This window comes from Colobus angolensis, unplaced genomic scaffold, assembly GCF_000951035.1.
Source record: "Colobus angolensis palliatus isolate OR3802 unplaced genomic scaffold, Cang.pa_1.0 Scaffold26, whole genome shotgun sequence".
In the NCBI taxonomy this organism is placed as follows: Eukaryota; Metazoa; Chordata; class Mammalia; order Primates; family Cercopithecidae; genus Colobus; species Colobus angolensis.
This window is the reverse complement of record NW_012115821.1, coordinates 5,844,808-5,855,328: the sequence shown is the minus strand read 5'-3', so window position 1 is coordinate 5,855,328 and position 10,521 is coordinate 5,844,808. Positions and strand designations below refer to the sequence as shown.

Below are 10,521 nucleotides of genomic sequence, written 5' to 3'. Positions count from 1 at the left end.
CCCGTCTCGGCCTCCCAAAGTGCTGGGATTACAGGCTTGAACCACCGCGCCCGGCTGGGTTTTTCTTGTTTACCGCTTCATCAGGCTGCAAATTTTCCAAACTTTTATGCTCTGTCACCTCTAGGATGCTTTGCCACTTAGGAATTTCTTCTGTCAGATACCCTAAATCATCTCTCTCAAGTTCAAAGTTTCACAGATCTCTAGGGCGGGGCAAAATGCTCCCAGTCTCTTTGCATAGCAAGAGTGACCTTTACTGCAGTTACCAACAAGTTCCTCATCTCCATCTGAGCCCACCTTAGCCTGGATTTTATTGTCCATATCACTATCAGCATTTTGGTCAAAGCCATTCAATTTTCTAGGAAGTTCCAAACTTTCCCACATCTTCCTGTCTTCTGAGCCCTCCAAACTGTCCCAGACCCTGCCTGTTACTCATTCCAAAGTCGCTCCCACATTTTCAGGTATCTTTATAGTAGCATCCTAGTCTGGGTACCAGTTTACTGTATTAGTCTGTTCTCACACTGCTAGTAAAGACATACCCAAGACTGGGTAATTTATAAAGGGAAGAGGTTTAATGGACTTCCAGTTCCACATGGCGGGTGCAGGGGCCTCACCATCATGGTAGAAGGCAAGGGAAGAGCAAAGTCATGTCTTACATGGCTTTGGATGAGAGCGTGTGCAGGGGAACTCCCCTTTATGAGATCATCAGTTCTTGTGAAACTTATTCACTATCACCAGAACAGAATGGGAAAGACCTGCCACCATGATTCAGTTACCTCCCGCCAGGTCCCTCCCACAACATGTGGGAATTATACGATTCAAGATGAGATTTGGGTGGGGACCCGGAGCCAAACCATTTCATATGTGTTCTTTTTATTTTTTTGAGACAAGGTCTTGCTCTGTTGCCCAGGCTGGAGTGCAGTGGCGCTGTCTCAGCTAAAGTGATCCTCCCACCTCAGCCTCCTGAGTAGCTGGGACTAGAGACATGCACCAACCACGCCTGGCTAATTTTTTTAATTAAAAAGTTTCTCTTTTTTGTAGAGACAGGATCTTGCCGTGTTACCAGAGCTGGTCTTGAACTGATGGCCTCAAGCAATCCTCCTGGCTCGGCTTAAAAGTGCTAGGATTACAGGCATGAGCCACTGAGCTCAGCCCATGTTGTTCTTATAATTTTTAGAACTTTTTTTTTTGTAGAGAGAGGTTTCACAGGTATGAGCCACCACACCTGGCTGACCCTAAGAATTTTTGTCAAAACATTAAAAACGCTTTGGTTGTAAATATATAGGGGAAAAGTTGCAAAGCTGATGTTTATTTAGTACACTGTAATTAAAAACATTAGAAACATTAATAACTTAATTTTTTAAACAAAACCTTATCAACAGTAGTTTGAACATTTGCTTGTGTTCTCATTATGTATTACAGATGAAGCATCTTTTTATGCCTTGGAAAGTTGTCATACTGCTTTCTCAGTTTGGATCAACTTCTAACATTTTATTTTTTTGTGCTTTCCATGTTGTGAGTTTCTTTATTGTGAAGACTTGCTGGCATAACTTACTCTGGGACATTTTCATCCTTTTCATTGCACCTACTTTCCTCATTTATGTTAAGTTTGCTCTCACTTATTTTTTCTAGTTACTTATCTAGATTAATGACAGCAGTGTGAGTATTTCCATGGCCAGCAGTGTCTTCTGTAACACCATTTATGTTTGATTTTCATTTAACTTTGTGTTACCACTTTGCATTTTGTTTTTGCATTTTCATCTTTGTTTATCAATTTTCTGTCTATCTTTATAAAATATCCTGTGCATTTATTACTGGGAGATGAGGTAACACAACTATTTACTTTGCTGTCTGTGCATGAACTGAGTAATATGCAGTGACTTCTGTTAATTGCATTGTGATTTGTAGACTGAACAAGTGGTAACGTTTACACTTTATCCAGTTACTCATAGTTAATATGCTGTGGTAACTGAAATTTGCCCTGGGTTGTTGGGAGATTCATGTTATTTAAGTAAATCGTGGTAACTGAAATTAATTTATGTAAGTACCATGCAAAGTGAGGACCGCTTGTAGTTTTTTTTTTTTTTTTTTTTTCCTGTTTTTAGTGAGGTGATTTTTGGCTGTCGTCTGGGGAGCTTTTTCATAATACTTGGGTGTCTTCTCACTGGACCTACACTTCTGCTGAGAACCACTGGCAGGCAGTAGGAGACTTGAGGAGAACAATATGGGTTATGATGGGAGGGGTTCTTGGGTGGAGTGAAGAAAGGTAATATGAATGAAGTATTGGGTATACTATTAAAAGAAGTTTTCTGTTTTTTTGTTGTTCTTGTTTTGCCTCATATCTTTTCTGGATAGTGGCCTCCTAGTTTTCAATTTGGAGTAAAGGGCATCTTTGAAGTAAAGATTATCTCCAAATTTATAAGAAATTGAGAATTATGCTTCTCTTTCTGAGGACTTGTGTGACTTGTTTCTTTTTGGCATTTATGTCAGAGTGAGCAAGTCTTCCCTTTTTGCTTGCTTTTGTGATGAGCAGGAAATTTTCTAAACACAAGTATATTCCAAATTTTGCTCAGCCCATGGAGCATGCAAAGCACTGCTTGGAGACCACCAGTCATGCAAGGACCACAGTTGAGAACCACCGCTGTGATGGAGGCATTTTTTTGTGCATCTCTGGTACCCAGTGATGGGGCTACCTTTTTTTTCTCATTTTTCTTCCTGTTTAAGAAAGGCGTACTTGGAAAGTTTTAGTATTTGATAACTTAGCTGTAAGTGACTTGTTAATGTGCTTTTGTTACCACTTCCAAACCCTACTACTACATGTTGAAAGTTGCTTTAAATATTAAATCTTTTGTAATGCAGACAAAATTTGAGTAACATTAATTACATTCCAAATAAAGGAAAGATAAAAGTTTCACCCACAATTATCTCACCCCCCACAAGTCAGCTCTCACACGCCTAACCAGATACATTTGTTGGCCTTTGCTCTGTTATTTGGAGTTGAATTCCTCAAAAATATGGTCCCCCACCTTCATGGATTTAGAGTCTAGTAGGAGGCAGATGCTATACAAAACTTAATTATGTAATTCCACTTGGTGGTAAAACTTAACTGTTTACTGAGCACTTTAAAAGTGTGTATACAACTTTTTCATAGCTGAGGTCCTATAGGTACAATTTTATAGTCTACTTAAAAAATTAACATATAAGTTTGAATACAAGAATCATAAAGCAATTTGAACACCAGTATTTCTCTTAAGATTTTGAAGTTGATGCTGAATGTTCCTGTCATGCATTGCATGATTTGGTTTCTGTTGAGTCAGTTCACTGGGGATTCTTGTCCAGAGAGCAGAATTTGAAAAGAGCTTTTAATTCATTATTGCTAGTGAAAAGTTTGGATTTACAGATTTTAATATATGAATTTGTCAATTGAGTTGAATATAGGAATGTCATCTTCAGTCTTTGGTAAAGTACTCTTTAGGCTTTTGCATGGTTTTTAGTATTTGCATGTCAGTATTGGTAACAGCAAGCTTTGAAGGATGTTTATAGTAACATAATTCTAAAAATAATAGTTCCTGTTTATTGATACTTGATTAAGGGCCAGGCATTTTGCTAACCATATAACAGGTTCATCTAATTGTGTTTAGTTCTCATTTATTTAATTCTCAAAAACTCTGTGAAGTGTAGGTACTCTTTTCCCTGTTTCATGTGTCAAGAAACACAGGCTTGGAGAAGTTAAATAGTTCTGCTAAGAAGACTGACATGGTTTGGCTGTGTCCCCACCCAAAATTTCATCTTGAATTGTAATCCCCATAATCCCCATGTGTCAAGGACGAGACCAAAGGTGGAGGTAATTGGATCATGGGACGATTTCCCCTATGATGTTGAGTGAGTCTCATGAGATCTGAGGGTTTTATAAGTGGCATTTCCCCTCTTTCAGTCACTGTGTCCTGCTGCCCTGTGAAGAAGGTGCCTGCTTCTCCTTTGCCTTCTGGCATGATTGTAAGTTTTCTGAGGTCTCCCCAGCAATGTGGAGCTGTGAGTCAACTAAACCTCTTTTCTTTATACATGACCCAGTCTAGGGTATTTCTTCATAGCTGTGTGAGAACAGACTAATACGAAGACCAAGTTGAAATTGAAGCTAGATCTGGTTGATGCCAAAGCCGTGTTCTTAGGCAGTACTTAATTTGAAATAATTCCTGGAGAATTGGAAGAATAATCAAGTCAGATTCTGGAACCATTATTATTGTATTCTTGAGAATATTCTCACTAAAACAAAACAAACAAAACTGAACATACACAGTTCTTTCCATTAGGAGGTAATAGTAAGCAAAGGTTTCTGGAGAAGTCCCCCTGAATATTCTACAAAGTGGTCAGGGTGGCTGGGGAATGCTGGGAAGAATAGCAGCAGGTAGCTAACCCTGGCTTTTGGTTGTCACAGGTACTGTGGCAGACCAGAACAGGGACCACGGAGCAGTGCTTGACTGCAAGATTTCTTCTGAACATTTCATCTTTTTATAAAGTTTATCTCATCATCCCACGTTTCTATTTTAGTAACCCTGCTACATAAGAGACACAGGGTTAGATATTTAGGAAGACAGAGGTGACTAACTGATTTGGTTTCTACTCTGAAGGATCTTCATGTCAGACATCATGGTTAGTACCAAAAGCGAAATATAAGCAACGTTATATGCTAGAGTCAAGGACATAGCATTTAATTCTGACTGGAAAATTGGGAAAGGCTTTATGAGGAATGTGGCTTTGGGTTGCAGCTTAAGAACCAAGAGGATTTTGTCAGGGGCATGTGTGTGCATGTGTGTATGTATTGAGGTGGAGGCGATGGTGGTCTGCTGGCTGCAACAGGCAGGAGACAAGGATTAGAAAGGAATTCTAGGCCAGGCGTGGTGGCTTATGCCTGTAATCCCAGCACTTTGGGAGGCCAAGGCGGGCGGATCACCTGAGGTTGGGAGTTTGAGACTGGCCTGACCAACATGGAGAAACCGCATCTCTACTAAAAATACAAAACATCAGCCAGGTGTGGTGGCTCATGCCTGTAATCCCAGCTACTCAGGAGGCTGAGGCAGGAGAATCGCTTGAACCTGGGAGGTGGAGGTTGCGGTGAGCCAAGATCGTGCCATTGCATTCCAGCCTGGGCAACAAGCGTGAAACTCTGTCTCAAAAAAAAGGAATTTTAGACTGAGAGAAAAACCTAAGCAAAAGCACAGGAATGAGAATTTTTAAGGAAACAGCTGGGTACAGTGGCTCATGCCTATAATCCCAGCACTTTGGGAGGCCAAGGCAGGTGGATCATCTGAGGTCAGGAGTTCAAGACCAGCCTGGCCAACAGGGTGAAACTCTGCTTCTACTAAAAATATAAAAATTAGCCAATCATGGTAGTGTGTGCCTGTAGTCTCAGCTACTCCAGAGGCCGAGTCAGGAGAATCGCTTGAACCTGGGAGGCAGAGGTTGCACTGAGCCGAGATCATGCCACTGCACTCCAGACTGGGTGACAGAGTGAGACTCCATCTCAAAGAAGTTGTTTCAGGACATGTTTGAGATGTTCGAGTAGTCAGATTGGTTGAAAACTCCAAGGTCTATAGAGGGTGAAGCTGCAGAGGAGGCAGCTTAGGGTCAGTGGATTGAGGTTCTTAGTTACCATTTGCTGAGTGGCTTTTATATATCAAGTACAACCAGTAAATTAGAGATTTTTTTTTTTCCAGGGGAAGCATTAATTTTGAATGGCTTGGCTTTTATATATTTGTAATATTCATTACAAAACTTGAGCAAATAAAAGATTAACAAGATAGTAATAATATTTCTCATCCTGAATCTCTTTCCACAGAGGGAATAACTTATAGCAATTTACTGTTTATGCTTCCAGATTTCTAATTATGCGTTTACAAATAGTTAACACTTTTTTCAAGATGGGATTATATAGCATATTTTGTTTTATAGTTAATTTGATTAATTTAAGAATATAGTGTATGTTTCTGTACCAATAAGTATGGATTGACCTATGTTTTTTTTGGAATTAGAGACAGGATCTTGCTCTGTTGCGCAAGCTGGAGTGCTGGGCAGTGGCGTGATCATAGCTTATTGCAACCTCACACTCCTGGGCCCCAGTGAGCATCCCGTCTCAGCCTCCCAGCAGCTAGGACTGCAGACATGAGCCACTGCACCCAGCCTACCTTGTTGTTTTAAAGGCTATGTAGCAATTCATTATTTGTGTATAACTTAATTTACTTAACAAGACCCCCGTGGATGGACTTTGAGGCTGTTTTCAATTTTTTTATTATTACAGAAATGCTGTAGTAGACATTCTTGTATATTTGTGCATTTATTTCTGTGGAAGAAATGCTTAGAAATAAAATAACTGGGTCAAAGGGTTTGATAATTTAAAATATTCATTTTGCCAAATTGTCCTCCAGTAGATTATGGTAATGTTTTCATTAACAGTGCCCATACCCATTCTTCATATTTTAAATTTTTTCTAATTGGGAAAACATTTTGTTTTTATTTGATAATTAATGATGGAGAATCATATTTTCATATTTTTGTTAGTCATTTATATTTTTCTTTTGGGAATTGCCTGGTCCTGTCTTTTGCTATTTTTTGAAAAAGTTCAGTGTACCTTTTTAGTGCCTTCTAAAATATAGATAGTAACGCTTTATTAGAGCCATTGAGTGCCTCCCATTAATATGTGCTGGTGCTGGGAACATATTAGTAAACAAAACAGATAAAGATCTTATGGTTTAATTGGACTGGTACTGAACAAATGGTCAGAGGCAAAACTATGTAATTAAAATTGTGTTCAGTGCTTGGCAAGAGGATCTAAACCTGAACTGGAGATTAGGGGGCATCTGTTCAAAGTCCTTGAAATGAGGAAGATCAGATGATTTAGAGGAAAAGATCCAGGTGGAAAGAAAGGACTGAGCAAAGGGCACATAGTGCAAGTTTTGGGAGCTGGAGGGGCTCCAGAATTTCCAGAGCCTCAAAGGCTGTGCTAGGGTTTTCTTCATCCTCGGGGCTGTTGGAAAGTTTGGAAGATTTATAGGCTGGAGAGTGGCAAGATGAAATTTGGATTTTATGAAAGTGATTAGTACAGAGAGGCAGCGAGCACTGCAGGGAGAATGAATGGGAAGTGGGGAAGGCGACAAGTATGTCAGAAAGCAGAAGTGGCAGTTCTGTAGTGAGGAAGATGGTGATTCAGGTCATGGGTGGCCACTTCATTGTGGAGGAAACCGAGACTGTTAGGGGAATGTTTCCCTTGAGAAGCCATGTTAATATTATGGCTGGTTCTTCTTAGCTGTCATTTAGGCCCGTGACCTGTGTTGATTTTGCTTAGTTAAATTACGCAGATGATTCGGTTTTGTCCTAGAGGGACAGCGGTGATGCTGTTTTTATGGTGTGCCCTCCTTCTTTTGAGAAAAAAAGTTTTATGGCATGTAATTCTGACCTATCACTTCTCAGAGTAATTGCAGAGCACTAATTAGGCACTTCCTCACTACAGCCTGCCAACACTTCATACATTTATTAACTTAAGGTAGAGACATGTATTTTATCTATAAGATATTGAGGTCTCAATACATTGTGATGCTCTAGCAAGATTTGCTGGTTATCTGGGTTATGTCCTATTTCTTTGGATTTTTTCTAGTTAGAATTTTTCAGTATAAGCTATCATAAATTATGAAACAAATCACTTGCCCGATAACTTTCTGATAAATGATTATAACAAAATAAAATTTTCAGGCTAAAGAATAAGAGTTTGATAGAGTTCTTTATAATTAGGTTGTTACTGGCTTATATATTTTTTACTTATTTACATACAAAACAATATTGATATAGGCATTAAGGTTTTTGTTTCAATCTGAAATATGTGGTTGTGTGGCTAAATATATAGGTATTCTTCAGGTTCTCTGTTAGCTTTTTTTTTTTTTTTTCAGTTTCATTTGAGTTAAATAGAAGTTTGAAATCGATAGAAGCGATTAGTAATCCTTGAGTCATGTTTTACCAGACAAGTAGATTGAATCTGGTCATTTTTTTCCTCAGAAGTTAAGAATTGTGATGAAAGAAAGGTTAGAGAATCAATACATGTAAAGTAGCCAACTGGATTAAAAGAGTAATTATTGATTACAATTAGCAGTAGATAGTGTTTCTCTGAATCCTCTCCTAAGATTAAAGAGAAAATGAGAGTGAAGTGCAGCATGTTTTTAAATAATCTAGTCACGTGAGACATTTTCACCAGGATTCTATTCTCTCTGTATTTTGAGAAAACGAAGAGGCAGACAAAATGTTTACTTACCAAATTATTATTAGAGACGAGGTCTCCCTGTATTGCCCAGGCAAGCCTAGTGGCTATTCATGGGCACAATCATAGCTCACTGTAAATCTCAAACTCCTGGGCTCAAGCGATCCTCCTGCCTCAGCCTCCCAGTTAGCTGTGATTACAGGTACGTACCACCATGCCTGGCTCTACTTACTGAATTTTATAAAAATTGTGAAACAAGAAGTAAGAAGAATTTTGACGATTGGCCTTTTTGCTTTCCTGCATTACTTGTGAACTTTTTCCCATGACTTAGGGAAGGCCACCTTTATGTCCGGAAAGAAATCCCACATTATTGGATATTCTTTTGGTACTACTTGGTTTCTCTACTGGCACATCTCTGTGCCCTTTTGGGTGACGTCTTCTTAGGTAATTTGTAGAGTAGAAATTCAGGGTCTTTGGGCTTCTTTCATGTCTTTGGGCTGATCATGAAGTATAGTATTACTATTTGTAGTAATGTACTTGTCTAGTGTAAATTAATTTTTAATAATTAACCTGTGCTAGTTAATTTGAAAATAGGTATTGGATTTATCATTAAAGTATTTCATTTTTCCAGTTAACTCCTGGGATGGTTTTATGGTGAGCGGTAAGTAAAGCAGATAGTATTTGCTAGGTACTAAGCTTTGTGGCATCTGCACATTTTGTAAACTTAAAGGATGGAAACAATTGGTTTGAACTTCGGTTGTATGTTTGAATAATACCGATTCTTTTTTTCCTTTGTCATGAAATGTATAGTTCAAAAATGTATATTTTTACTTTTTGAATAGGTGATGTATTCACATGGTTCTGATTTCAAAATATAGCAAAAATTAGCAATTTAGTTTAAAAATTATATAGGAAAGTTTCCTCTTTATAGTGCATTTGTCTGCCTACTGTAAACTGATTTTAACTCACATCTTTAAATGATGCCTTTAGATCTGGGTGATCTTTTCATATCAGAACAAATGTTATGTTTTTGTCTTTTTCACTAATAAGTAGTGCATGTGTATTGACTTTTTTGAGACCTACATTTTGAAACAACTAATGATCCTTGTGAATCTAGATCTGTATTTTAATAATCACACATGTAAGGATTCATATGTATTAGCCTTTCTTTGATGCTCTTTGTCTTCATATTTTTTCAATTTGTTTTCTTTGACTAAGGTGTAACGAGTTTAAACATATTCTACACATGTGTCACTATAATCATAAGGTACAGAGTTAGTTCTTAATCAGTTTTTTTTCCCCAAAATCCATTTAGCAGGAATTAATCAGTTTTTAAAGTACAGCTTCCCCAAAGCAACATGATATCTCTTGGGAGATGACTAGTTTGGGCCAGATTTTAATTTCCTTTAGAAATTTAGCTCTTTAAAAAAAATCAATTTGTTCACTTGATTAAATTATCAAGGAATTTTTCAAATACATTTAAAGCCGAAGAGAATACTATATGAGTTCTTAGATGTGTGATTATTAAAATACAGATCCAGATTCACAGAGATCATAAGCTGTTTCAAAATTCCAGTCTGAAAGGAGTCAATTCGGATTCACTGCTTATTGGTTAAGACAACAGTATAACATTTGGTCTGATGTGAAAAGATAAAGATAAATTGTTAAAAAAAAAAAAGTACATAATAGTGCATATTGTATATCTTTTCTTTTTAAAGAAAATGAAACTATGTGTTCTTACATGCTTGTGTATGTTTAAAGTAACTTTGGAAGGATACAGCAAGAAACCAATAAAAGTGGTTTACCTGAGTTATTAGGAACAAGGTTGGAAGGAGACTTGGAGCTATTGACCTTTTTTTGAAGTTTATTTGTTGTTCTTGTTGGCTATTTATTTGTTTTTAAGACACAGGGTCTTGCTGTCGCCTATGCTGGAGTGCACTGGCAGGATTATAGCTTACTGAACCCTTGAACTTCTAGGCTGAAGTGATCCTTATTCTTCAGCCTCCCAAGTAGCTGGTACTACAGGCAGGTGCCACCATCCCCAGCTTAATTTTTTATTTTTTGTAGTGATGATGTCTCACTGGCACAGGCTGGTCTCAAACTCTTGCCTCAAGTAATCCTCCCAGTTCTGTCTCCCATACTGCTAGGATGCATGAGCCATTACATCTGGCTTTTTTTTTTTTTAGCTTTTTGAACCATGTGAGTACTGTATTAACAATTTAAATTTTGTTTAAAAAATTTTTTATTAAAATTTGATTTAAAAAGAAAGTGATTCTAACCTG

General features: G+C 37.9%; 1 protein-coding gene across 4 annotated transcripts in view; it reads left to right on the top strand.

Moving 5' to 3' along the window:
* SLC25A26 (solute carrier family 25 (S-adenosylmethionine carrier), member 26) overlaps positions 1-10,521 on the top strand; it is a 166,312-nt gene that overhangs the window by 5,174 nt on the left and 150,617 nt on the right. The gene's annotated exons all lie outside the window — the stretch shown is intronic.